At 53.5% G+C, this 16152-nt stretch overlaps 1 protein-coding gene across 3 annotated transcripts in view; it reads right to left on the bottom strand.

The window, feature by feature from the left end:
* SH3BP4 (SH3 domain binding protein 4) overlaps nucleotides 1-15800 on the bottom strand; it is a 38025-nt gene extending 22225 nt beyond the window's left edge. The window contains exons 1-2 of one of the 3 annotated variants that reach the window (XM_082763754.1): nucleotides 15698-15783; nucleotides 1493-1630 (exon numbers count right to left, since the gene is read on the bottom strand). The gene's annotated coding sequence lies outside the window, so the exon portion shown is untranslated. Of the gene's footprint in view, nucleotides 1-784; nucleotides 1083-1492; nucleotides 1631-15697 lie in introns of those variants that run through there. The other 2 variants (XM_082763753.1, XM_082763757.1) reach the window with 2 other exon arrangements.
* Nucleotides 15801-16152: the final 352 nt, after the last annotated feature.

Here is a 16152-nt window from a genome sequence, read left to right as displayed (position 1 = left end):
AGCTACCCATGGAGCACGTTCATCTTAGGCAATAAATTCACCAAAAATGTTGCTGTAAGTATAGCAGACCTCCCCCTGGTGCCACCGCCACGGCAGCAGGGTCTGGCAGCCAGCACGCTGCAGTGAATCCCGGCTTCTTGTGTGCTGCTGACCTTGGGCAGGAGTCCTGGGGGCAAAGCATCTCGCCCCCTGCCCGCCTGGCCTCTTCTGTAAGGCACTTTGAGCCGTGCTGGTAAAGAAGAGCTGCCTGCTGTTGTTTTTTCTCTAGAAGCCTGGCCCAAGCATCTCGGGCCACATACCCTGGTGATTCCCAAGTTTGTCACCTTTCTGTCACCTCCTCCTTCTGCTTTACCGCTTGTGTTTGCACAGCCAATGCTTTCATCTTTCAAAAAAAACACACAAAAACAAAAAACCCAACCAAAGATAAAACGCTCCTTAAGACAACACAAAACACAAGCTCTTTGTACCAGAAAGAACATGTTTGTCTGAACTCACGTATGCCCCGGAACAACTCCTGGGAGACGTGAGAGAAGGAAACGAGTTATTTCAGCAAACGAGAAGGGACTTGCAGGAACACGGGGACCTCCAGTCCCTCCCACGGTGCCCTCATCTCCCATGGGTTTGCTTCAGGTCCCACCCCGGGAGGCTGCGTGCAACACGGCACAAACCCTGCCCAGCCCCAGCGAGGAGGCTGCAGATCTTCTCTGACGTTCAGGTCCCGAAATAAGAAACTGGAACATTTGGAAAGAAAAAAAAATATATATATATAGTTATCTGTGCCCACCCTGCTGATCGTGCCGATCCCACTTTGTGTGCCGAGCAGCAGGGGCTCGGTGCTGGCAGCCGGCAGCAGTGCTGGCCAGGGAGCACAGCCCGTGCCAAGAGCTCTGGAAAAATCCAGCCTGCAAGGACGGGGAGGCAGGGAGCCAGGGGAACGGCAGGACGATGCTGCACACCCTCGTCTTCCTCCTCTCCTGAGGATGCTGGCATGCCGAGCGCCGCAAGCTGCTCCCATTTAGGGCTCCTGCCGAGCACGGTGCTCTTTGCCAGCCCCAGCACGCAAAGGATGGGAATTTGGCACGTGCAAGCAATTTGACTCACAGCTCTCGGGGGCATGGGGGGCACTGCAGGGGAAAAAAAATGTGATTATTGCTGAGGACGTGTTCCCGGTGTCTGCTGGCACCTAGAGAGAGGGAACCCGCTGCAGCCTCCCTAATGGGTGCGTTACCCTTTGCAAGCGAGGCAAGGAAGGACAGGAAAAGCTTCCTTTTATAGCAATGACTTTGGAGCACGAGTCTCATTGAAAGTCAGTGCTGGAGACGGAGATGCAAGCAGCTAAATACAGATCAGGTGTCTTTGGGGTAAGAGAGCTTTCCCTGCAGCGCCTGCCAAGCTTGGTCCCCAGCCCTACAGCTCCCCACTGCTTTCGCCATCCGTTCCCCATGCAACCAGCCACTGAGCCAGGAGAAACCACTGCCCCAGCAACGCTCACCTCCGCTGCAGAATTCAGTGAGGGGACCGAAACGCCACCAAAGCCAGGTCAGGACGGCTGGGAGCCGACAGCAAACCCACCGAGAGGGCTTGTGAAACGCATCGTGCCACTGAGCGCTCCCGGCTTCCAGCCCCGACCCTGCAAACGCAAAGCACAAAGTCCAGCTCAGAGGGTGCTCAGATTGGAGAGCGGCCCCCAGGCCTATTTTTTCTGCCTAAATATCAGGCAGCAGCTCTGTGCTGGGCCCCTGGCACAGGCTGCCCAGAGCCTGGGGGGGCTCCTCCTTGGGGAGCAGGGAGGTTCTTCCAACCAAGTCCTCACGGGGACCATGGAGAGCACGAAAATCCCAAATCACACCCAGCGCAGAGCTCCCAGGGGTTAAACAGAGAAGCCACAAACCCCCGTACAAAACCTCCAAAGGGAACGGGAGCCCAGGACAGTGCCTGCGAACGTGCAGAGCCGAGCAGCAAGGCAACGAAGCAGAGGCGGCTCCGGGAATCGCTGCTGCGAGGCACCAATTAGCAGCTTCAGCACGAAGCCACCCTCCCTATTTGCGCCCGGAGGACGTTTGCTGGGGCAGAGGAGGGCGAGGAGCCAGCACTTCAGGAGCACACCGGGCGCTGCCTCTTCGTAAGCACCCGGGCAACTTTCCCTGCCCTCTGCACCAGCTTCATTACCTGCTTTCAGCTCGGCAGCACGGCAATTTGGGGCACGGTGTCCCTGCTTTGGAATGAAGAGATGGGTTTTGCTCGGTGCTGTTAGCAGCCAGCGGCTTTTGCAGGGGTTGGGAACAGCAGCTGCTCTTCCTCCCAGCCCTCGCAAGCCCCTCCAAGGTCTTTGCAAGCCCCTCCAAGGTCTTTGCAAGCCCCTCCAAGGTCTTTGCAAGCCCCTCCAAAGGTCTTTGCAAGCCCCTCCAAAGGTCTTTGCAAGTCCAAGAGCTCTGCCGGCAGCTGCAGCTCCTGAGGTTTGCTCAGAGCCAACAGCAAGGAACAATCGACCTTTCAGAAAAGGGGGAACTGATATTTGAGCCAGTCTGGGCCTCAGAACAAGCCAACACAGGGATCCTATGACAAAGGAGGAGTGAAACCCTGATTTCCAGAGGCGCAATCCAGCCACTGACTACAGGGAGATGCTTTTAAGGAAGAGACAGCCTTGTCTGTCAGCAGAAATCCCCTCTGTGGCTCACAATCTTTTATCTGATGCCTTAGAAGAGGAGGATGGTTGGCCCTGATGATCTTTGGGGTCTTTTTTTTCGTGTGGAAGAGATGCTCCTCACAGTTCCCCACACAACCTCAGGGCAATGCTCAGAAAGAGCATTTCTGGCTAAGAGCAGCCAGAAACGTGCCTTCTGGCATAGGACACACCAAGGCAAGCAAGTGCACCCACAAAGTCACATCACTGTGCTGCCGTGGCCACCCTTTTAACCATGGCAGCAAGCTGGTAAACTGAGATGTGGAAGCTTGAAGCACTGTGAAAGGCTTTCCTTGAGCCAAAAGCTTTGGAGATGAGCTAGCCCCTCACTTACACTCCCTCTTTTCCCCCAGAGCGATGCAGAGACAACTCTGTGCAGCTCTCTGCCCACATACCCAGCCAGGACACATCTCACAGACTGAAAATCCATCCTGCGTGGTCCTCGGGACTTACCTGAGCTGCTGCACTTGAAAAGAAAAGGTTTTACTCAAGACCAGAGGTACCACATCCTAGGACGGCCCCACAGCAGCCCCCACGTAGAGGACATCGTAAGCAGGTAGCCAGATGCAGCCCCAGAGTCAGCTGGGCTTGCTGCTGACCTATTTTGAGGAAACATTGGGGAACTTCCTTTGGGGAAAAAAAGAAAAAAAAAAAAAGAGGGGTTTCGTTCCCAGCTCACTGCCTGAGCATGCTCCACAGCCAGCACCTAGCAGCCAGCTCCTCGCACTAATGAATAAAACCTCTTTGGATTATCATACAGGGGAACTCACTCGAGTGATGAGCTCGTGCAAAAGCTTAACCTTGATTTAATGTTCTTACACACCTTGTTGATTAGCCCAGGTACTGATCTGCTGGTGGATTACACGATGCTTTCAGCTATGCTGAAAATGCTGACAGGAGCCAAAATCTATCACAAGCCTGAATTAGGCAGAAACAAATGCAATCAGCACATTGCAATGAATTCCCTCAAAACAGCATTTTTAAGCACTCTGCCTCGGTAAACATTTCCCAGGCAGATTCCCCATGACACCTGGTTTTAAGCAGCTTAACTGTTTGCTGGAGCTGACAGTCTCTTGCATGAAAGCAAGGAAGAAAACGCTCTGCTAAACCAGAATACAGGTTCCTGCTCCGTGCTTGACTCAACCCTGGCCTGTGATCCCGTGCTGAAAAGCTAATTCAGAGCAGTAAGATGCCTGAAAAGCAGCCCCACAGCTCGTTCTGCCTTTCCTCTGAAGGGCAGGCATGCAGCCCGGGGTGGAAGAACTAGATGTGAGGGCAGGCATCTGCTCAGACCCAGGGTGAGGACTAGGATGTGCTGCAAAAAGCTGTGAGCTGTCCGTACTTCTGCTAACTTGGTCCACGTTGCTTGTCCTGTGCTTTCTCCTCTCAGTGGCTGCGTGGTAAATTCGCACCAGGAAGGTTCTCTTCTCCCTGCTTCTTCCTCCTGAGGAGCAGAGGCTGTTAAACACCCCTCTCGGCCCTGTTCTTTCAATTTAATCTCATCTACGATTCCAGCGAGTCGCATACCTGTCCAGGAAAGCACTGCTGGTTCAATCCCGAGCGTGCTTTCAACACCAGGCTCATTACATGGGCACAGAAGACCACGTGGCTGGCTTCAGGTGGATTTCAGCAGCCGAGTTCTTACCTTAATTTAGATTAGAGCTCATCCACGCACGGCATTTTAACCAACAAAGCTTCCCAGGTGCAGACACAAGCTCTGTCAGCCAGCAGGTTTAAGATAAGCCAAAACAACCCTCTGTTTATGCAACAGAAGAGCAAATACCATGGCTTCTTGAAATCATTTAATTACAGTTATCCCTTAAATGAAAACCTTGCGAAACTGCACGGAGGCTTTAGGCAACCTGCAAATTAACCAGGGGAGAGCACAACCCAGGGGTCAGGGATGCCAGATACAATCTGATCAGCGCCTCAAAGCACTTCCATAACATCAATAGTACCATGAGGGGAAAAAAAAAAAAAAAAAAAGTAATAATAACACAACCCACACCCCTGTGCATCAGAGTTTGCTGTTTCAGTCGCGTCAGGTAAAAGCTGTTTGATCTCATCATCGGAGGTCAGATAGCTGATAAGAAACCAATTTCATTATTGTCAGACCAGAGCATTTCTGGAAGGGTTCATCTGCAAAGAAAGGTGAGCACTTTGAAGTGTTAAAGTTTTGTTTTAGTTGAAACGCACCAGGCCCCTGCCTGGCTGCTCTCAAATTAATGTGGTATGAAATGACACTGCAGGCCCATCTCGTGCAACTTCTCGGCGTGCAATGTCAAAGCCGCACTGCTTCTCCCTGCTGGGATGTAGCCAGACCCTCCAGCAGCCCCCCTCCTCTGGGGTGAGGCATTTCAGGGGAGGAAGCCTGTCTTTAGCAGGATATTCGGGCACAGAAATAGCCATTTCCAAACATTTGGCAACACGCTCAAAATCTCTCTCGCTCCTGGACGAAGCAGGGCTGAATCTTGGACGTGATCTTTACAGCGTTAGTCAGTGGGCAAAATTAAAACAGCACCTGAAAGGCATGGGAAGCCCATGAAGGCTTTTCCCCACGCTTAAAGAAGCGTTTCTGAAGGACAAGTTATTCACTCGTTGCTTTCTCAGAAAAGACAGCCCCGGGCAAGGCTGGAAGATGTTCCTGCCCTCACTCCTCATCTGCTGCTTGCCATCGGTGCGAGGAAAGCCACCCAAGACGCGAGGCTGCAAGCAACCTGGGCAAGCTGCTCGCAGCTCCCCTGCTCGAGCCTGAAAGCGGAGCGCTAAATTTATCCCCGCTGAGATTTCTATGGTAACAGACTACACCGTCAAATTTCAGATTATTGCGGCTTGAAGTAGGGGTGAAGTAGAGTTAACAGACTCCGGCGTATTACAGGGTTGTCTGAAGCCAACACAAAAGCACCCATATTTGAGAAAAAAAACAGACAAAGCTGTTACTGACAGCCATCCCGTGGGATGCAGAAAACCCAATTCTTGTCCTTTGCCTCTGGAGGAACGCCTTATTTTAGAAACTAACAGTTAAAATTGGTTAAAAAAAGTAATGAACATACTTATGGACAGATAACTTCCTTGTGTCAATTGAGCAATGGTCATTTGCAGTGAAGAACTTACTCTGTTGATTGATTTTTATGGAAAGCAACTCCAGCCTGAGCAGTGCAGTGCTAGCTCTGCTTCACAGCTGCTTTAATACCCATCGTTGTATTTGTATTTTAATTGTAGCTCCCTATTTAAGGCTCCCTATCTATGGGTTGGGATCAACAAACATGCCACGACACCATCCATGGCCGTCTTTACCAACTGACCTACACAACCGGAGCTACGACAGGGTGTTAAGGCTAACGTGGCCATTAATTACTCCCTTTCCTGAGCTGCAATGAGCTGCTGCAGCCCTCTGGTCACACCAAAGTCCCCTCAACAAAAAAAAAATAATAATAATAAAATGCATCAGAGCACCCAGACATGGACAGGCAGAATTAGATATGCTCTTGATGGGAAAACTGAGCCTCCATAACAAACCAATGCAGAGGGACTTAATCTCTTTTCTCTCTTTTTTTTTTTTTTTCTAATTAAAACTTACTTGAAGTAACACATGAAAGACGTGAAAACAAAGGCATGGCTGATGCACTAGGACAGTTTTATATTTAGAAGAATGACACAAGTACTCGATCAACAGAAAAGAAACGGAAACTTCCTTCTTACACTGACCAGAAGGGAAAAAGAAAAACAAAAGGAAGGCCACTTCCACCACCATTTACAACCTTGCCAGTTCTGCTTTTACATGGAATTCAGCTGGGTTTTCCATGTGCGATCCCAGTAAACTACATTTACAGCTCACAGAGCCCTGATGACGAACATCAACTGAAACACTGCGTGCATTCACCAGAGAGCAAGCACTTTTCAAATTTAGGGTTTACTACTGCCAGCTCTGTTTTCGAAAGGGTAACTAACAATGTTTTAGTAATTCAGAAAAAAACAAATATACTGGGGTGTTCAAAAAAGCTATTTCTAAGTCTTACAGACCAGAGTTTTACTACAGAAGTAGTATAATGCTTTATTAATTTAAGAGGTATTAGTTCAGAAGTCAAAGATTTGCTCAGCTAGATATCTGATCATCAGCTAGACCTCATTCTAAATTTCTCCAACATAACTTGCATTTTTGTGGTGAAAAAGGCGTAAAAAGTGACTTTTTTCATGATGCTGAAAGGCAAAAGGGAGGAAGAAGTGCTTACAGCACTATATAGGAATTTTAACAGTTGGGTGTATACCTCTGTGTCCAAGTGATTCCCCCATAACCCATTCATGGACAGAAAAGAAGAACGGGGACCCCAACCCTTCCCAAGCGACTCACTTCACTCTGCACAAACACCTCCACCTTCCCCACAAGCTACCCAAGGCACCAGAGGAAGAAGCAGCCCTGAAAGTGCTGGGGGGATGAGGGATGAGCAGGGACATCTTTTGATCCCAAGAGAGCATGCAAAGAAAAAACACACAGGTGATTTCCTATCGCTCTGCCAGGCTCAGGACTGTCCTGCATTGAAAGAAACACAAATTACCAGACAGATTTTCAGATGGATCCATCCAATTCATACAGACAACAGGTCAGGTCACCAAGTCCAACCATCACCTTACACTACCAAGCCCACTACATCCACACTTCTCTTAAACACCTCCAGGGACAGGGACTCTGCCACCTCCCCGGACAGCCTGTCCCAATACTGACCACCCTGTCCGCGCAGAAATTCTTCCTGACATCCAACTTAAACCTCTCCTGGTGCAATTTGAGGTGTTCTCACATCCCCTGAGAAAAGAGACACCTCCTTGCTACAACCTCCTTTTCCCCAGACTCCACAGCCCCAACAACTCCTGTTTTCCTACATGCTGTCCCCAAGCATCAGCCAGGACAGGGCCGGGTACTCGTGGGTGCTGCTCCAACCCGGAGCAGCCAGGTTGCTCTCAAAGCCACTAATCTCGCTGAAACCAGCTGGTTTGTGTCCGACACATGGGCCAGAAGCCTGTCCTACAGCAGGACGGTTGTGTGCGTGCAGCCCTCCCTCTCCCTTCTCGGCAGAGCGGCGTGGCCCAGGCCCAGGCCAAGCTTTATCTGAGGCGTGACTAAGAATAGCTCTGGCCGGTGTGGAGCCCCTAGAAGAGAATGGCCTGGGTCTCTGCCAGAGAGCACGTTTCCTCTGCTGCTGAGCCTATGGCCAGCCAGATACAAGGCAAACACAGAGCAGAAGCTGCCTCAACACAGGCTGGGCCAGGCTTACTCAAATCCCACCACCCCATCCCTATGGTCTGCAGGACACCATCTTCTTTAACCATCTGGGCAGAGCACACCCTCGGTAAATTTGTGGATGCCACAGAACTAGGGGAAGTGGCAGATTGACCAGAGGGCCATGCAGCCATCCAGAGGGACCTGGATGCACCGTCCCGTGGTGCTCAGTGCCAGGCTGAGAGGCCCTGGGCACAGCCTGGAGCCCAGGAGGCTCCCTCTGAGCACCAGGCAGCACTGCTGTGCTGGGCGGGTGCCGCAGCCCTGGCACAGGCTGCCCAGAGCCTGGGGGGGCTCCTCCTTGGGGAGCTTCAGGAGGTGCCGGGACCTGGGGCTGGGCATCCAGCTCGGGGTGGCCCAGCTGGAGCAGGTTTGGGATGCGTGGACCTGGGGGTCTCTGCAGTTAGGCACCGCAGCACTCGTGTTTCGAGCAAGCACCCCAGCGGAGCAGGGCGGCCGAGCAGCCACCAGCAGCCAGCCACACCAGTATTTCTTCCCCTACGTCTCAGGCTCTCCCACAGCAGAGCGAGCAAAAACAAAGGAACGGGAGGAATCAAAACCCCAGCCCCTCCTCGACATGCACACCCAGGAGCCATAAGCAGGATTTGCACCTGGCAGCAGAAACCCATCTCTGGCTACATGCAGGGAATTACCTCCTGCCCTGCTTTCGCAAGCTAAATTGCCTAAAGCAGCATTAAGCCAGGAACCACCTGCCCTTTTCAAAAGCAAAACACCTCCCCTACCCCCTCTGAGCGAGCAGACCATCTGATGTAGCCCTGGCATCGCTGCTTTCCATTCACAATTCACTAAAAATTAGGCCAAACTGCAAAGATTTTTACTCCTTTTATCTTGCCTGCCTGTAGGGCGAACAGGACACCGTGACATTTTTTCCCCCTGAATATGTTTCTGAAGTGATTTTGGAACCCATTTTTCGTGGCATGGGCTCCACAACTGCAGAGACCGGGGTTTGACCCTGGGATCAGAGTGCCCCTGGGCAATGCCAGTGCTCTGTGCCTCAGTTTCCCCCTCAGCACAGCAAGCCCGGAGCTATCAGCCAGACCTCAAACCCTTCAGGACATGCAGCTCTGCAGACAAGGGCCACCTCTGCAGCCCATTTAAGCTGCAGGAGGCATCACTGCCTCGCTGCGTTGGGGCTTCCCACCATGGCCAGGTAGCAGGAAATGTGGCAGCAGCAGTAGGATGGCAAGCAGCTTTCCCCAGGGACGTTTGTAACATGAGATTAACTCCTCTCCCCATCACATTTAAACAGAGGTCAACACACCAAGGTAAAGCTGGGACAGAAAGGTCACCCCTGCTGAGGGAAAACACAGAGAGGGTTAAACGTTTGCCCTCCTCCCCAAATCCCTGTTGCAGGACCCTGCATTCCTCTGCTCCAACGGTGTTCTGGGCTAAAGCTTTTTGCTCACTGTTTCCATGCCTGGCCATGTCCTGCATCCTGGACTTGGTTCACATTTTAACAGCTCCTATTAATAGGTAGAGCAGGAGAGGCACCAGCTGCTCTGTCCAGTCGCCCTGCTGTGCTGAGCAAGCTTGAGCCCCCCAAATTCATTTCTCCCCCGTCTCTTTGGTGGGCAAGGTGCTAACATCAGGTGAAAAGAAAAAAAAAAAAAAAAAGCCCCCCAAAAAAGCCTTGCTTACCCACCAGCTGCAGCAGAGGCCAACGCTGTCAGTGACCTTCAAATCCCTTGAGTTCAAGGGATCTCAGCTGCAGGTTTGCAAGAGGAGCTCTTTCGACCAGGTAATTTGGGGCACCAGTGAGGACATTCTCACTCACCACCGCAAGGCTGTGGCATTGCATCGGCTGCAATGACAACCCTGTCTGCATCCCACTAGAAGCCCTCTGGGTCTCTGCTAATGTCTACACACTCCCTGGAAAACATTTCCTCTTTGCTGCAGCTACCACAGCGCTGGGAAAGCAGCGGCAGCAGAAACCCATCGCCCATCCCACCAGCTCCGTGTCGGAGCCCACAGCACAACCCCGAAGGGCTTGAAGGAGGCCGTCCCCCTCCCCAGGGTAAAGCTGTGACCTCGTTTCGTGGGATTTAACGAAGCACTGCAGGAGTCCAGATGGACTGTCTGGCTAATTGAGTTAATTAAAGCGTTTTCTGCAGTGATTAACTTTCAGGAACAGGGCTCTGCGTTACGCATTTTGGAAAGGCTCCTTGTGAGCAGCTCGGGCACTCTCCAGGGAGCACCGGCCACACCTCAGCAGCAGCATGAGGCAGGAGAACAATTACTTGGAAACTCTTACTGATCGCACTGAGCTGTTTCTCAGCAGTGTTTTCGGACTCCAAGCAGCTTACCAAATAAAAAAATAAAACATAAATAAAAAAATCCATTTGTTTTTCACTACCAGGCTGGCTGAACAGGATGTAGAAAACGAAAGGCTGTGTATGCAGCGGCCGTGCGAACACGTAGGCTGCACGAGGGCTGCCCGGCGGGCCTTTTTTTCTGGGATGGAGACTTCTCCAGAAGACACGCAGGAAGGCTGTAGCAGATGTGGGAAGAGATCTGTCACCCACGTCCTGATCCTAGGGCATCTTTCCCCCGTCCCAGCCTACAGCAGGCGCGATAAGCCCCGGGAACTGAGCAACGCTGCCCGTAACTCGCAGGACGATAAGCTGGTCAAGGCCAGAGCCGGCAGAACACAAACAGGCCACCCTGCACAGAGACGTTTTGCTGACGGAGGTAATCGCCATCTCCCAGGGACAGTAAATACTTTGTCTGCCCGCAGCCCCTGCCTGGAGATAACCAAGCAACGCTCACAATGGCCAGAAGAAAGGCTTGCTTTGTGGCCGCCGTGTTTTTCTCCTGGATGAGACCAGCTGCCACAAAGCTCTGAGACGGAGCCGCGTCCCGGAAAGCTGGTATCGAAAAATCCTTCTCCAAAGAAAGCCCCAGGAAAGCCAGGGGAGGTTTGGGTTAGATTTAAGGAAGAAATTTTTCACTCTGAGGGCGGCGAGGCCCTGTCCCAGGTTGCCCCGAGGAGCTGTGGGTGCCCCATCCCTGGCAGTGCCCAAGGCCAGGCTGGATGGGCCCTGCTCTGCTTGAGGGGTGGCACTGAGAGGTCTTTGAGATCCCTGCCAACCCAAACCTTCCTGTGATTCTGTGAAAAAGGAAAGCAAAAAAATAAAATAAAATAATATAGAGCAGCCACTTAGCATCAGAAAAGCAAATTCACAGACACAGAGCAACCTGGGCATCCCCTGCAGCTGTGTTTTCCAATGCGGGATTTTCCACCCTCCCCAGGGGATGTCGGTGGAAGGGACCCCAGCGGATCCAAACGCCAGCCACCGAGGATACAGCTGCAAGGAGGCTGCTGAGACCGATGCAGGCTGCTCAGCGCAGGATACGGCCACGCAGCCAGCGCTGAACCTCTTCCCAGTGGGAACATCAGGAAAATTGCCCTGTGGCAGCGCTCCGGGAGCTGGGCTCTGCAGCTGAAGGGGCAGACAGCCACACAGAAGTGTATTTAAACCCAGTGGGATTCAGGTGAAGAGCTCAGGGATACGCCTACTGATCTTTGCTTTTTTTTCCTCCATAATATCAACCCCAATGAATGGCAAAGAACAGGCTGTTCGCAGACCAGGTGTGTTACGAACTGTTCCCTGAGCTCTCCTGCAGACTTCAGTAGCTCCACCTGTACCACAGGCACGGCCACACACACACAAAAAAATGCCAGCCACAGCTCTCACGAGGGCAGAAGGCAGCACGGAGGGGTTGGGGGTCGGAGACGCAGCGCCTGCTGTTCAGGGAGAAAGAACAGTAATTCCCAGGGCTCAGCACCCGGCTGGGAAACGCTGCTCGTCCAGGCTGCAAGCAACCCCACCCTGGTACAGCTAATCTGATCGCAGGTTTTCAATGCTACCGTCAGGATGCAATGGGCTGGGGAGGGAGGCTGGCGAGAGGGAAAGAAAGAGAGGAAATGCCACAGATGTGAGGACGCTTTTTCTGGCCAGGCAAAGCCTTGTTTTGTTTTCCTCCCTTAAGTTAGCTGCCATTTTCTGCAAGCTGGATCAGTTACAAAAAAAAGAAAGTTTCTCTTTGTTTAATTACAGCTCTCGGAGCCCGGTGCCCAAGAGACCCAGCTCACAGACCCCGCGTCCCCGCTGCTGGCTCTGGGCACGGACATGAACAAAGAAATCGGCACGGCCGCCAGAGTTAAACTTGAATGTCTCCCACAAACACATGACTCGAGCTCGGCACTGACAAAGACTATTTTTACTCCCAAAGGCAACTCGGCAGACGTCGCTGCTCCCGACTGCCAGCGCTCAGTGACAGCAGAGGCTTCTCCAGGACCGCACGCCACCACTTTCCGCTGCCCATCCCCAATTTGCACAAAGGTCTCGAACAGAAGATCCAGACTAAACTCACCCCGGTTAAGTCCTTCAGACCCATCACGAGTGGCTGCAGTGGCGAGGAGGCACACGGGACCTGAAAGACTTTGGTCTCAGTTCCCTGCAGGACCACTGCTTCGGTGTCCAAATTTCCGCTCGTTTCACTCCGTCCCCCCATCCTGTACCCAGGCTAAGTGGGTTTTGTCCTAAAACCTCACACACTGCCTCTCACCATGCATATAACACCCATGCTAACAAACCCCATGTGCTTCCACACCTGCACCAAGGCACAAGGCACAGCTGAAGGGCGCAGAGGGACCCCCTCATCCCAAAACCACCCCCTTGCCAACACTTTGCTGTACTTGTACTTTGCTGTGGTACTTTTACACAAAGTACCCCTCAAGCCACGTCTCTCCCCCTGTTCCTTCACGGGGCTGCCAAACACGTGTTCCCGTCCCACTAATTTTCACCCAAGCGCCTGGCTGATGAAGGAACAGGAGAGATGAAAACAATGACTCAGCCACCTTCCACGTTTGGATTTTAATGTACAAAGCTTGGAGGCTACAAAGTTATGTTCCCATCCATCATCCCCGTCTGCTCACGCAGATGAAGCGCGTCACCCGACCTCGGCCCTGAGAGCAGCAGCAGACAGCACCCTGCATGCGTGGTCTCTGCTGCGGGGTGCGGAGCAATGCCTCTGCCGGGGGCCAGGTAGAGCCGAGCACCTTCAGGCAGGTGTACACAGAAATATTCAGCCCTAGGATTCCCCTAGGGCTCACCACGCTGAGGGCAGGATGGCAGACACCTCACCTCCACGAACAGCGGGACTGCAGCTGGCAAGGGCTGGGAATGCTGCTCGCGGCTCAGCGCCTGATGTCTCCTCCCAGCAGCTGATGCTGTCCTTATTAAAGCCCCTGGGGCAGGGCAGAGCGAACCTGGCTCCAAAAGGAGCACCTGCAGGTGTCACAGGGCACCCCATGGTCGCTGTCCCCATGCCCCAGGTGGACCCATGACGGCCGGGTCCTGCGCCACTTTCAACCAACCCACCCAAAACATGAACCTTCCTTCACACAGAGGAAACACAAATCCAAGGGCCGGAGACTTGGAAGTCTCACAGCAAGCTCTTTGACCCGTTAAAGACCAAACCCCGTCCTGGGAACACTTCCAACACACGCAGCGGAGCTTGGCAGCAGCTCCCAAAAACCGCGGGGACAGCGGGGTGCTCCCAGCCCTGGCGAGTCCCCTGCCAGACCAAGCCAAGAAGCAAACCCAAACCATTCACAGGCGCACAAACAGGAACGAACCAAAAAACAACAGAAAAAATAAGGGGTAGAGCTCCTTCGTTTTCCTGTTCCCCTGAGCCATGGGGTATGCCCCCTTCCGTACTCTCATGCTTCCCTTTCTGAGTCCACGGGAGCCAAAACATGCTGCCATCACTTGACTCCCAGCGCTGGGGCTTGCGGTGTTTGGTATTTTTCATCAAGCCCAAACCACATAAAAAGCCAGCAACTCTTTTGAAAGAGCAGGCAGGCAATCCACCGGCTCCTTGCCTCCACTACGGGCAGGCAGGGTTTGGCTGCAAAAAATAAATCACAGTTTGAGAGTCCTCTACGAGAGACAAAGTTGTTACAGGGATGCATTTGATCTGAGCAATGTGTACGTGATGACCAAGGGCCACTGGAAGAAATTAAGGAGCCCAAACTGGTATGAGGACAAATGCCACAGGTTTCTTTCACATCCTTGGGAATTAGCTCTCAAACAGCGTGGCTCTGTGGATGGCTGTGGTGCTACCAGGACATCAGGTGGACATGAAACGAAGGCCAGATCCTCCCATTCGAGCTCCTGGGAGCAAGGCTTTGCCTCGATCAGAAAGCCAGGCTCCCTGCTGGGAGGGAAGGAGCTCGTCAGGACGTGTGTGCGCCCGCTGAGGGACCTGCTGAACTCACCCAAAGAAAGTCCCAGGCCCTGCAAGTGCCTTTTACTCTTTGGTTTTTCTTTTTAAAGCAGCATTTCTGGCCACAAAGCGAGCTCAGGCTGCAATTCACACTTCTGAATTTCACAAACCCCGCTCCCAGGCAAACAACTTGTAAAAGCTGCGCGTCCTCTGCCAGAGCAGCAAACCTCCGGCCCGCTCGGCATCCCTCCTGCGCCACCTGCAAAGCTCAGGCATTTTCAGAACGGCCTTGGGAAAGCAGAGGAAGCACGGCTGGGAGACCCAGAGGCCGAGTTACCTGTATTTATTTCGGCTCCCCTCAAGGGCAGCTGCCTTAAGAAATCCGCCCACCAAAGCCGAACGCAAGGCAACTTTCAGCCCTCTTCAAAAATAAGGAGAATAAGCGGGATGCAAATTTCCCTTTCTATCCTGACCTCTCCAGCTGCTCGCTCCCTCGCGCAGACAGGCTTCTGGATGAAAAGCTTCTCGCCGTATTTAAATGTTTTTCTCATTAAAAAAAAAAAAAAAAAGCAGTTTCTAAACCACCTCCTTAGCATAGATACAAGCTCTTCAGAGCAACCCCACCAGGCTAGAATAAATATTTTGTTTCACAAATGGTTTTCTTCTCATTAAAACGAAAACATAATTACTGTGCCAAGCGCAGAGGCGAGGAATGGCTGCGCTCACCCCGCGAGGCACCGCGCTGGTGCCCTGCTCATCGCTCGGGTCCCTTCCCTGGCCCGCTCACGGCTATTTTGGGGAGCTGACGGCCGTGCCACAACTCCCCCCACGCTGCATGGGGCTTGCACGCCGTGCTACACTTGCACACGCACATGCACACCTGCACGGCGCTGCCTGCGTGTGCTGTGCACATTCACACTGGGCACACACAGCGTGCACAAACACCAGTTGTGCACGCGTGTGCTTCCAGAGTGCACCCTTACACTGCACACAGATGCACTTTGCACACACAGTTGCACAGCACCACGTTGCACACGCACATTGCACGCTGCACATTGACACAGCACCCCCATGCACACTGAGGGTTGCACGCACACACTGAGCGTTGCACACGCAGCATGCACGCTTGCATAGCATTGCATGCACTCACTCGCAGGGCGTTGCACACTCACGGCATTGCACACTCACGGCATTGCACACTCACGGCATTGCACACTCACACGGCATTGCACACTCACACGGCGTTACCCCCACGGCGTTGCACCCCCTTGCACGGCATTGCTCGCTCTCTCACAGCGCTGCCCGCTCTCCCACACCCTTGCACACCCCCCTCGTTGCACACCCGCCGCCGTTGCACGCCCAGACCCGCAGCAACCCCCCCCCGCCGCCCTCCCGGCGCCGCCGCAAACTTTTCCCCGGCGGAGCTGAGCCCCCAACGGGGCAGGGGGGGGACCCACGCTGCTGCCCCGTAAGCCCCCGGCTCTCACCTGCGAGCAGGCGGCAGCAGATCCCCGCTGATCCCCTCCGATCCCCGGTGATCCCCGCGGGTCCCGGTGCTCCCCCGCTCCCGGTGCCCGCTCCCGGCTCGCGCCTCCCCGCCGCCACCGACCCGCGCGCGCGCCGCCCGCCCCGCCCCCGGCGATGACGTCACGGGGCGGGGTGTGCAAGGGGAGGGGGGGTGCCCTCGTGCAACGGGGGCCTCGTGCAAAGTGGGGGTGTGGGAGGGGTTCTTGTGCACAACGGGCGTGTGCAAGGGGTCCTCGTGCAAAATGGGCACGTGCAATGGGGGAGGGAGCCCCTCGTGCAAAACAGGTGCGTGCAAGGGGCGTGAAGTGCCTTGTGCAAGGGGTCATCAAAAGGGGTGTGTGCAAGGGGTTCTCGTGCAAAATGGGCACGTACAATGGGGGTGGGAGCGCCTCGTGCAAAACAGGAGTGTACAAGG

Source organism: Aythya marila (assembly GCF_965140915.1).
Source record: "Aythya marila genome assembly, chromosome: 6".
NCBI lineage: Eukaryota > Metazoa > Chordata > Aves > Anseriformes > Anatidae > Aythya > Aythya marila.
This window is presented reverse-complemented; position numbering and strand designations above follow the sequence as displayed.